Here is a 13,411-nt window from a genome sequence, read left to right as displayed (position 1 = left end):
TAAGGAACACATTCTATTTACTTTTTATTATTTTTCATATAAATATTTTGGAATTCTCATTGTTTTGCTTTTGTCTCATATTTTATAAAGTCGTTTTCATATACAGGAGTGAGCAAAAGTAAGTTTAAAGTAGTGGTACAAATAATACAATAATTAATAAAAATACAAGAATAAACTATTTTGAGTACTGTAAACTTACTTAAAAAAAAATCCTCACCTGAGGATATGTTTATTGATATAGTGAGAGAGGAAGGTGGGGGAGAGAGCAAGAAACATTGATGTGAGAGAAAAACATCAATCGGTTGCCTCTTACTGACTGGGATCTAACCGAAACCTAGGTATGTGCCCTAACTGGGATTTGGATCTACAAACTTTTTGGTGTATTAGACCACACTCCAACAAACTGAACCACCCAGCAAGGGCTGTAAACCTACCTTTGACAACCCCTGTATAACCTCCAAACATCACCTACTAGTTTTAACATTATGTGAAATTGCCAGCATTTTATTTTATTTTTCCTTTCTCATTTCCTTTACTGATTTTTTAAATTTTACTTATCTTTATTGTTGAAAGTATTACAGATGTCCCCCTCCTCCCTCTTTACCTCCTTTCACCCCAATCCTGCCCCCTCCTCAGTCCTTTACCTATTGTCTGTGTCCATGGGTTGTGCATATATGCATATAAGTTCTTTGGTTAATCTCTTCCCATGCCCCAACCCTCCTTCCCTTGAGATTTGTCAGTTTGTTGCATGCTTCCATGTATTTGCATCTATTTTAGAACACGCTTCTGTTTGGAAGCCTGTATGTGTATTGTTTACAATGTTTGGAAATAAAGTTTTACTTTGGAAAAAAAAAAATAATAATGATGAGAGTCATCGATTGGCTGCCTCCTGCACACCCCTTACTGGGGATCAAGCCTGAAACCCTGGCATGTGCTCTGACTGAGAATCGAACCATGACCTCCTGGTTCATAGGTCAATGCTCAACTACTGAGTCATGCCAGCCAGGCAAGTTTTATGGTTTATTGAAATAAAATCTCAGTCAACAATCTGATTTTTTTGAACAATAACCAGTTCCCAAAAATGTAAGGATAAATAACAATGCTGTATCAAAGTGACTTAAAGACAGATGTTAATAACATTAGAGACTAAAGATGTTGATTTAGTTGTTTTGCAGGAATCAAGAAACTAACTGAATCTAGAGATAGTGTGGGGTAAAGACTTAAGTCTACAATAACAGGAGAAGACTCCTTAGATACCATGTCAACACAGAAGAATTGAAGCAAGAGTCCTGTAAAACTGTCCTTTATACTAAATCACCAATTCCTTTATCAGATTTAGAATCACTTAGTTCTAAATCACTTAGTTCTCCCTTTGCACATAAAGACTCCTTTCAAATCTCTTGGGGAGACAAATTTGGGCTTTCTCGCTGTGTTCTAGTTTGGCTGCCTCTCAAAAATAAACTCTTTACTTGCATACTCATTGCTTTAGTGGTTGGTCTTAATGTTCATCGGGCATATAAACTTGCGTTCCATTATAATCCTCATGGGCACCACCCATACCATGACTCTCTGCAGGGACCCTGCCCATGCCACAACTCTGCCAGGCAGGAATCATTCTGCCAGGGCTCTGCTGGATGGGAGTCTCACTCCCATGGCTTTGGTTGGAGGCAATCTGGCCTGCTGAAACTAAGGTAATGGCCTTGATGGTCTCTGAATCACCTTTGGAGTCATTAATCATTCTTCCCTTTTCTTGAAGAACAGTGCCCGCTCCCAACTGAATAGCTTTATGGTCCTGTACTGGCAAGTCTAAGAAGTACAACATTTTCCCTTCATTTTATCCTGTCTGTCCCTTTCAGTTCAAAATGCCAGTTCCTGCTGATGTGGCTGATAAGGTCCCTGGTTCACAGCCATACTAATCTCTTTATCAAATGTATGTCAACCCCACACTTGGTGTTCTCTTCAGAACATGCTTTCTCATTTTTTGTAATATGGACATGGTGAGAATTTTCCAAATCTTTAAATTCTGGTTCATTATTGCTTAACAATTTCTTCTTTAATTAATTTCTGTCTGCTTGCATTTTACTACAAGTAGTCAGGGAAAACTGAGCTGTTCCTTCAACACTTTGTTTGGAAATCTCCTCAGCTAAATATCCAATTAATTGCTCAAAAATTCTACCTTCCACCAAACACTATAAGGTGAACAAAATTTAGTCGTTATTTGACACTTTATGACAAGCACTGCTTTTTCTCCATTGTTCAATAACATATTCCTCATTTGTATCTGAGACATCATCAGAATGGCCTTTATTCTCCATATTTCTACCAAGATTATGTACATGAGAAGAAGGAAGCTTTCTCTCCAACTCTTTTTCCTTTCTGAACTCTCACTAGAATTGCCTTTAGCATTCCTTCATGGCAATATTGTTTTTTTCTATCTTGTACTTCAAAATTCTTCCAGCCCTGACCCATTATTTAGTTTCAAAGCCTCTTGCACAGTTTTAGGTATTTTTTTATGGCAGTACCCTACTTTTCAGTACCAAGTTCTGTCTTAGTCAGGTTGGGCTACTATTAAAAAATACCATAGTCTGAGTAGCTTATGAGACATAAATTTATTTCTCACAGTTCTGGAGGCTATAAAGTCCCAAATGAAAGTTACAAAAGATCTTGTGTCTGGTGAAGGCCTGCTTCCTAGCTTGTAGTATCACTGTATCTTCCCATGATAGTGAGAGAGAGAGAGAGAAAGGGAGAATGAAAACCTTCTGGTATCTCTCCTTATAGAGACACTAATACCATCCATGCTCATGACCTAATTACCCCTGAAAGGCTCCATATACAGGATGGGGGAAAAGCACATTTACAGTTGTGAGTACTTGGAACAATGAGCTAATTCTTATATTATTATTTTCAATATGAACAACCGTTATATAATAAAGTAGGTTTTCTGAATGCATATGTTAAAAAATTGACAAATTCGTTAACCTATTTTTACTTATGTAAACACGTTTGTGTAATTACAATTAAATATGCATGAAAAGTTTAATTTCACACAAAAGTTTTCTATATATATTCCAGTAATTTTAAATTTATACTGAATAGGTCTAGTAAATGCTTGCATTCACCAGTCACATCAAGTAAACAAATACACATTGCTGGGGCATGGCTTAGTGCACTTCCGAACATCTTTTGTTTCCCTTGCCCAAGGAGATATATCAGAAAAAATATTGCTATGAAAAATGTCTGAGATTTAACTGCCTATTTTTTCTAAGATTTTTATGGTTTTGAGTATAACACTGAAGATGTTAATCCATTCTGAGTTTATTGTTGTGTATGGTGTAAGAAGGGGCTCTAATTTCATTTCTTTGCATGTATCTGTTCAATTTTCCCAACATTATTTAGTTGAATAGACTATCTTTACCCCATTGTATGTTCTTGCCACCTTTGTCAATTATTAATTGACTATTAAAGCATGGGTTTATTTCTGGGCTCTTTATTCTGTCCCATTGGTCTATATTTATCTGTTTTTATGCCAGTATCATGCTGTTTGATTGCTATGACCTTGTAGTATTGTTTGATATCAGGTAGCATGATTCCTCCAACTTTGTTCTTCTTTCTCAGTACTGCTGTGGCTACTCAGGGCCTTTTGTGGTTCCATATAAAATTTTGGAATATTAGTTCTAATTTTGTTAAATACACTATTGGTATCTTGATAGGAATTGCATTGAATCTATAGACTGCTTTGGGTAGTATGGACATTTTAATTATGTAGATTCTTCCTATAGGTGAACACAGTATATGCTTCCAAATATTTGTATCTTCTTCAATGTCTTATAATTTTTGAGTACAGGTTTTTTACATCTTTGGTTAAATTTATCCCTAGGTATTTTTTGATGCAATTGTAAGTGGGATTGTTTTCTTAGTTTCTGTTTCTGATAGTTCCTTATTCGTTTATAACAATACAACTGATTTCTGGATATTTATTTTGTATCTTGCTACTTTACTGAATTCATTGATCAGTTCTAGTAGTTTTTTGGTGGAATCTTTATTGTTCTCTATATACAGTATCATGTCTTCTGCAAATAATGAGTTTAACTTCTTTCCCATTTGGATGCTTTTTATTTCTTCTTCTTGTCTGATTGCTGTGTCTAGGACTTTCAGTACAATGCTGAAAAAGAGTAGTGAAAGGAGACATTCCTCTCTTGTTCCCGATCTTAAAGGAAACACTTTTAATTCTTACTCATTGAGTATGATGTTGGCTATGGGTTTTTCATATATGGCTTTTATTATGTTGAGGTATGTTACCTGTATTACTACTTTACTCAGAGTTTTTATCATAAATGGTGCCGCATTTTATCAAATGCTTTTACTGCATCTATTGATATGATGTGATTTTTATCCTTCATTTTGTTTATGCAGTGTATCACATTTACTGATTTGCCAATCTTGTACCAAACTTGCATCCCAAGAATAAACCTCATTTGATCATGATGTAGGATCTTTTTAATTTATTGCTGGATCTGATTGCTATCAAATTGTACACTTTAAATATGTGCAGTTTACTGCTTGTCAAGTTTACCTAAAGTCGGGAACAAGCATGTGATGTACATTCTCAACCCCTTTTCTTACATCATATGGGGGATCTTAACACACCCAATAAGACAAGAAAAATAAATAAATGGCATAAAGATTGGAAATAAATAAGTAAAACTTTCTCTACTCTAAAACAGCTTAGAAAATTGCAAGGAATCTACAAAAATATTACTAAAACTAATAAACAGTTTTATTAAAGTCACAGGATACAAGATCTATATACAATTCAAAAATATATTTTTATATTTCCACATACTAGCAATGAACCAGTAAAATATTAAATACAAACAAAACTGTGCCATTTACAATAGCTACAAAATTCATGAAACACTTATTTACAAATCTAACAATAAGTGCAAAACCAGTATACTAAAAATTACAAAACACTGATAAAAGAAATAGAAGGAGGTTTAAATAAATAGAGCGATACACCATTTTCATGGATTACAAACCTGAGTATTACTAAGATGTCAGTTTTCTCCACAATTGTTTATAGATTTAACACAATCCCAATCAAAATCCCAGCAGAACTGTTTATAGAAATTCACAAATACATTGTAAAATAAGTATGTAAAGGGAAATAAACTGAATCAAAACAAAATTTTAAAACACTAGGAAAGTTGGAGAACTCACACTACCTGATTTCAAAACATAATATAAAGCTTCAGTAGTCAAGACAATGTAGTATTGTTAAAAAGATAAGACACATTGAATAATGGAAATAATAGAGAATCCAGAAACAAATTCATAAATACAGGGTGTCTCAAAAAATGTATACATACTTTAACAGCTCAATTTTGAAAATGAAAAGTATTTTAATAAACACTGCCTTTCTAATTATTCAAAGTGTGTGTATACTTTTTTGGGAGGGACACCCTATATATGTCCAAGTGGGGCTTGACAGCTATTCAATTCAATGATGAAAAAAACATTTTTAACAAAAAGTTGTATAAAAACTGGACATCCACATGTAAAAAATGAACCTCAACCCACACCTTATATCATATAGATAAATTAACTCAAAGTGAGTCATATCTAAATATAAAACCCCAGATTCTAAAACTTCTGGAAGAAAACATAGGAGAATAATTTTAGTGACCTCAGATAAGGCAAAAATATCTTAAATACATCATAGCATAAATCATAAAGTGTTGATAAATGAAACTCCATCAAAATTATTTCTTTTGCTATTTGAAAAAACTGTTTATAAAATTAAATAAGACAAACTGAAGACTGGGAGAAAATATTTGAAAACATATTTAATATAGGACTTGTGTGTCTGTCTGGTCCTTAAGACCACCTGAGATTTGATGTTTCACTAGGAGAGCACATAGTACTAAGCATATAGTTATATTCACATCTTTGACTTATCACAGTGAAAGGATAGAGAGCAAAATCAGCCAAGAAAAATATGTGTGGGGCAAAATCTAAAGGAAATTAAGTGCAATCATTCAAAAATTATCTCAGTGAGGTCCCATTTAATTCCTATAGCACCAAGATGTGACAACATAGGAAATACCGTCTACCAGGTAAGCTTATTTACAACTTGGTGCCCATTTAGGGTTTTTTGGATGGTGGAAGTGAGGAGGAGCTGGTTACAGAGGCATTCATAATTCCAGACTCCCACAAGGAAAGCAGGTATTCACCATAAATCATATTGTATCTATAAACAGTTTAGACACAGTGAGTCATTTCTATAAGGAAATGATGGGAACCCTCCCAAAATCCAAGTTCTTAGACAGCAGACTCTGAGCTACTATTTTAATTATTTTCTACACAATCTGTATGTGGAATATATACAGTACTTTTAAGAACTCAATATGAAAACAACTTAATACAAAATGGGGAAAAGATTTGAACAGACACTTTACCAAAAAAGATTTGACAGTAAATAAGCACACAACAAATGCTCAAAATCATTTGGGAACTGCAAATTAAAATTGCATGCCCAGATGACTTCAATGGTAAATTCTACCAAACATTTAAGGAAGAAATGTTATAAAATCTATACAAACTTTACAAAATTGAAGAGAAGGGCATATTTCCCAACTAATTCTATCAGGCATAAATTACCACTTGACACATAGTAAAGTCTCAGTACTAAGGTTACAAGTTGTTAATATGAAAAAGTTAAATCACAATGATATACCATTAAACATCTATTAGAATGACTAAAATCAAAAACAAATTCACAAGTCCAAACGCTGGCAGGAATGTGGAGTAACTGGAAGTCTCATACAATATACTAGTGGAATGCCAAATGCTGGAAAATATTGTCAGTTTCTTATAAAGTTAAACATACACTTACCATATGACTTGGCAATCTCACTCCTAGGTATGTAAAAGTATGAGAAAAATGCAAACTTATGTTCATATAAAAATGCAAATTTATGTTCATATAACCTCATAGTATAGCTTGACATCCTGTAATGTGATACCTCCCACTTTGCTCTTTTTTAAGATTGCTGACACTAACCGGAGGCTTTTGTGTTTCCATACAAATTTTTTGCTCACTTGTTCTAGTTCTGTGAAAAACGCCATTGTTATTTTGATAGAAACTTCACTGAATCTATAGATTGCTTTGGGTAATACAGTATTAATTCTTCCTACTCATGAACGCAGTATGTTTCCACTTAGTATCCTCTGCGAGTTCTTTTTTAAATTTTATTTAATTTTCTGATTATAGGTCTTTCACTCCTTGATTAAATTTATTCCTAATTCATTTTTTTGATGCAACTGTGAAGGGGATCATTTTCTTAATTTCTCTTCTTATAGTTCATTATTGGTGTATAAAAATGCAACTGACTTCTGAATATTTATTTTGTGTCCTGCTACTTTACTGAATTCATTGATCAGCTCTAGAAGTTTTTTGTTGAAATCTTTAGGGTTCTTTATACACAGTATCATGTCATCTGCAAATAGTGAGTTTTACCACTTCCTTTATAATTTGGATGTCTTATTTCTTTTTCTTGTCTGATTGCTGTGTCTAGGATGTCCAATACTATGTTAAATATGAGTGGTAGAAGTGGGCATCCTTGTCATGTTCCTGATCATAAGGAAAACACATTTAGTTTTCACCATTGAGTATGATGATGACTGAGTTTGTCACATATGGCTTTTATTATGTTGAAGCATATTCCTTCAATTCCCACTTTGGTCAGAGTTTTTATTATAAATTGTTGCTAAATTTTATAAAATGCTTTTTCTGTAACCAAAATGCTAGCCTCATAAAATAAACTTGGGAATCTTCTCTCCTCTTGTATTTTTTGGAATAGTTTGAAAGGGATAGGTGCTACTTCTTCTTTGAATGTTTAATAAAATTTACCTGTCATGCCATCTGGTCACAGACTTTTGCTTGTTAAGAGTTTATTTTATTTTTATTATTGCCACAGTTTCATTGGATGTAATTGGTCTGTTCAGATTTTCTGCTTCCTCTTGATTCAGTCTTAGGAGCTTGTATATTTCTAGGAATTTATCCATTTCTTCAAGATTGTCCAATTTTGGGCATATAATTGTTTGTAGTATTTTTTTATAATCCTTTGTATTTCTATGCTGTCAGTTGTTACTTTCCTTTCATTTCTGATTTTATTTATTTGAGTCCTCTCTTTTTTTCTCTTGATGAGATTGGTTAAAGGTTTGTCAATCTTGTTTATCTTTTCAAAGAACCAGCTCTTGGTTTTATTGATCATTTGTACTTTTTAAAATTCTCTTTCATTTATTTCCACTCTGATCTTAATTATTTCCTTCCTTTGGCCTCACTTTAGCTTTCATTTGTTGTTCCCTTTCTACTTCCTTTAGGTGAAATATTAGATGGTTAATTTGACATTTTTATTATTTCTTGAGGTAGGGCCTGCATTGCTATAAATTTCCCTCTTAAAACTGCATTTGCTGTGTCGTATAAGTTTTGGGTTGTCATGTGCTCATTTTTATTGTTCTCACAGGAGTCTTTTGATTTCTTCTGTGATATAATTGTTACTCCATTCATGTTTACTAACATGTTATTTAGCCTCCATGTATTTGTGTGTTTTTTCAGTTTTTTTCTTCTAATTGATTTCTAGTTTCATACCATTGTGCTCAGAGAAAAAACTTGAAATGATTTCAATCTTCATAAATTTATTATGATTTGTTTTATGGCCTAACATGTGGTCTGTTATGGAAAATGTCCTATATGCACTTGACAAATGTATATCCTACACTTTTAGGGTGTAATGCTCTGAAAATATCTATTAAATCCATCTAGCCTAATGTGTCAGTTAAGACCGTTGTTTCCTTGTTGCCATTTTGTCTGGACGATCTATACATTGATGTCAATGGGGTACTAAAATGCCCTACTACGATTGTATTACTGTTGATCTCACCCTTTATGTGAATCAGTACTTGCTTTATATATTTATGTGCTGCTATGAGGGAGCATAAAGGTTTACAAGGGATATTTCCTCTCATTGCCTTGATCCCTTTTTCATTTCTCAATGACCTTCTTTGTTTCCTTTTAGCCTTTGTTTTAAAGTCTAATTTGTCTGATTTAAGTATTGCTACCCCAGCTTTCTTTCATTTCCATTTATAGGAAATATCTGTTTCCATCCTTTACATTCAGTCTGTTTGTACCTTTCATTCTGAGGTAGGTCTCTTGTAGACAGCATATATGTGAGTCTTGTTTTCTTATCCATTCAGCTATCCTTTGTCTTTTGATTGGAGCATTTAAGCTATTTACATTTAAAGTGATTATTGATTGGTATGTATTTATTGCCATTTTATTCTTTATTATATATTCTTCTTTTCCCCCCTTTTCTTCTTATTTAAATCCCTTTAACAACTCTTGTAATGCAGGTTTGTTGGTGATGAACTCTTTTAGCTTTATCTTGTCTGGGAAGTTCTTTATTTCTCCTTCAATTTTAAGTGATAGCCTTTCTGGGTACAGTAGTCTTTAGGTCCTTGCTTTTCATCACTTGGAATATTTCATGCCAGTCCCTTCTGGACTGAAATGTTTCTGTTGAGAAATCAGCTGACAGTCTTATGAGAGCTTTCTTATAGGAAACTATTTCTCCTTCTGCTTTTAGGTTTCTGTCTTTAACCTTTGGCATTTTAATTATGATGTATCTTGGTGTGGGCCTCTTTGAGTTCATCTTGTTTGGAGCTCTCTGAGCTTCCTGGACTTATGTGTCTTTTTCCTTCACCAGCTTAGAGAAGTTTTTAGTCATAATTTCTTTAAATAGGTTCTCAATCCCTTGCTCTATCTCTTTTCTTTCTGGTACCCCTATGATGCAAATGTTGTTATGCTTCTTGTCCCAGATGTCTCATAGATGTTTCTCATTTTTAAAAATTCTCCTTTCTTTTTGCTGCTTTGCTTGGGTATTTGCTGCTTTATTCCAAATAGCTGATTTGATCCTCTGCTTCATCTAACCTGCTGTTTATTCCTTCTAGTGTATTCTTCATTTCAGATATTGTATTCTTCATTTCTGACTGGCTCTCTTTTATGTTTCTGTGTGCTTTTTTATGCTTACTATCTCTTTAAGTTTTCACTGAGTTAATCCATTCTTCCCCTAAGTTCCTTGAGCATCCTTATAACCATTGTTTTGAACTCTGCATCTGGTCACTTGGTTGCCTCTATTTCATTTAGTTCTTTTTCTTGGCATATCACCTGTTCTTTCATTTGGGGCATGTTTGTCTCTCCATTGCCTGTCTCTTTGTATTTGTTTCTATGTATAATGTAGATCTGTTAGTCACACAATCTTAGTATGGTAGCCTTATGTAATAGGTGTCTTGTGGGGTTCAGTGGCACAATATCCCTGATCACCTGAGCTAGGTGGTCCAGAAATGTCCCTTTTGTGTGGTATGTGAGCTCTCCTGTTGTAGTTGAGTCTTGATTGTTGGCCCAATCATGGGTGGGGTTGACTTTCAAACTGGCCGACTGTGAAGATTGACTCCAACCACAGTGTATGAACTACTGTGTAGGGGCTGAACTCACAAAACAAATCTGGCTTCAGCAGTGCCTGGAGCCTGCTTGGACATCCTTTTGGATGTGCCACTTGTGGAGATAACTGGGTCATTTTCTCATGTGTTCTGAATTGTATCTCTGGGTATGTTGATTCTGGTGCCTCTTGGGAAGGACTCTGGTGCAAGTCAATGTTAGACACTGCCTGTAAATGGTCTTGGGCTACCTGGCTGAGGCTACCCGATCTTCAGTTTGTGGCTGACTTTCCCGGGCCTGGGTGAATGTAGGAAGGGCCAAGCTGAGTACCATGTCCAGCTTCTAACAGCTCCATGCTTGGGAACAGGTCAGCAACAGGTCAAACCACCCCAAGATCCACCTTTGCTTGCCGGCTGCCTGTTAAGCTCTGTCACTGGGAGAGCTCCTGGCTATTTGTGAGTTATGAGAGATAGGTTCTAAGTGAGTCACTAGGTAAGGGCGAGTGGTGTTCTCTAGGTTGATACAGATTCAAACTTGGTGCCAGTGCTGGGTCGGAGGCTACTTAGTGAAACTCTAAGGATACATCAAGTCCAGCTGGCACCCAACTGGTATCCAAAGACATTTGTGGTGGAGCAGGGTCATAAGGAGTCATCAGGATGAGACCAGCAGTGTTCACTAAGCTAAAACACACCATTATTTGGCATTGTCAAGGGAGAGCTCTGCACAGGAACCAAGGTGCTGTTTATGTGCACAGGATAAAATGGCCCTCCCCTGCAGCCCTGCAACTCAGTATTTCTCTTGTGATTCTGGTACTGTTTTACCCTGCCTGAATCTCCTCAAGGGCTTTTTAATTAAGGATGAACCTAAGGCTGGGCTGGAGTCCACCAGAAACTTCTCCACCAGGAACAAATCCTGTAGTGTGGGGTCTCCAGGGAGGTGTTATTGCCACCTCTGAGGTTGATGTATGAAGGGGGATGCTTGACTCAGGAAAGATGGCATCTTTGGGTGGCATGTGAGGGGAATCCAGCACAGGGACTCTTGGTGCTGTCACTTCAGCCCTCTCTCAGCAGCCATATCACTCAATTTCTGACTCCAGTACACTGTAAGCAGCGATCCCTCTGCTAGAGCTCAGAGTGAGTGTCATGCTCGAGTTCTTTGCACTGGCCCTTCAAGAGAGCCATTTTCCTTCTCACCAAATGGTGCTCTGATTTTTGTTTCAATCGTCAAATATGATTTAATAAACTTATCCGGGTAATCTATTATATTTAGCTCTATGTTTATCCATTTTAATGTCTTTCCATTCTGAATTTCAAAGGTTACTTTTGCTATAATTTCCTTTATGTTTAGATAACTTTTTAAAGTCATTTTTATGGGTAGGTTTGCTAGCAACAAATTCTTACATTTTCTTCATTTGAAAATTCCCCTTCGTTCCAAAATAAAATTTTTACCACATGTGGGATTCGCAGTTGGCAGTTTTTCTTCTTTCAGAATTTCAGAAATATTGTGCCACTTCCTTCCGGTGCCAATGTTTTGTGATGAGAAATCTGATGTCATTATAATTTGTTTTTACCCCTGGGTAATGTGTCATATTTATCTCATTATTTTCAAGATATTTTTATTTGTGAAGAGTTTTGAGAAGTTTGATTTTGATGTCAGTTGCTGTGGCTACTTTTAGGTTTATCCTACTTGAGATTCATTTAGCTTCTTGAATCTGTAGGTTTATATCTTTTGCCAAATTTGGGGAGTTTTCAGCCATTATTTCTTCCCCTTTTCAGCTTTATTGAAGTATAATTTATAAATAACATTATGTAAGTTTAAGGTGTACATTGTGATGATTTAATATACATGTATATTGTGAAATGATAATCACAATAAAGTTATTTAACACATTTATCACTTCTAGTTACCTTTTTTGCTTCTAATAAGAACACTTAAGATCTACTCTTGTAGAAAATATCAAGTATACAATAGAGTATTGTTAGCTAGAGTCATCATGTTGTATATTAGGTCCCCAGAACTTATTCATTTTATAACTGAATGTTTGCACCTTTTGACCAACATCTCCACTTCCTCTACCCTTCATCCCTGTTAACCACAAATCTACTCTGTTTCTATAGGTTAGATTTTTTTGGGTTCTTCATATAAGTAAAATCATACAATACTTGTTTTTTTCTGTCTATTTCACTTAGCATACTGGCTCAAGGTTCATCATGTTTTCACAAATGGCAGAATTACTTTTATATGGCTGAATTAAATTCCATTGACTATGTATGTGTGTATATATGTGTGTGTGTATCACATGTGTGTGTGTGTGTCTGTGTGTGTGTGCATTCATTGACAGGTGAATGTGTCCATTGATGGATGAGTTCATACAGAAAATTATATATGAATGTATACAGAAATTATATATATAATTGTTGTGCTGTCTTGGATATAGTATTTATTTTTAGTATGTTTTGAGCCCTAGTATTCTTCTCTAAATCTGGGACTCTGAAACAAAAAAAATATTTAAAAAAAAATATGTTTTCATTGACTTTTAGAGAAAGAAGAAGGGAGAGGGAGGGAGAGATAGAAACATCAATGAGAGGGAACATCAGGTGACTTCTTCCTAAATGTGCCTCATCAGGGATTGGGCCTGCAACCTGGGCATGTTCCCTGACTAGGAATCAAACCAGTATCCTCTTGGTACATGGGTCGATGCTCAACCACTGAGAAACACAAGCCAGGCAATAAATCTGTTGTTATTTTCTCAAGTTTTCAGTTTATTTTCCCTCTCTGGTTGAAAATGAGTAAATCATAATCTTTCTTCAAGTTCACTGTTTCTATCCTCTATCATCTCTACTTTTGATTCTATCCAGTAGAGTTTTGTTGTTGTTGTTGTATTCTTCATTTCTATAATTTCTATTTGGTTCCTTT

The 13,411-nt window shown here is 35.0% G+C and overlaps 1 protein-coding gene across 1 annotated transcript in view; it reads right to left on the bottom strand.

The window, feature by feature from the left end:
* Nucleotides 1–13,411, bottom strand: part of ZC3H12B (zinc finger CCCH-type containing 12B) — a gene marked incomplete at its 3' end in the record, with an annotated part of 347,079 nt that overhangs the window by 223,600 nt on the left and 110,068 nt on the right. The window lies entirely within an intron of this gene.

This window comes from Miniopterus schreibersii (assembly GCF_964146895.1).
Source record: "Miniopterus schreibersii genome assembly, chromosome: X".
Lineage (NCBI taxonomy): Eukaryota > Metazoa > Chordata > Mammalia > Chiroptera > Miniopteridae > Miniopterus > Miniopterus schreibersii.
The sequence above is the reverse complement of the archived record's forward strand: the minus strand, read 5'-3'. Positions and strand labels throughout refer to the sequence as shown.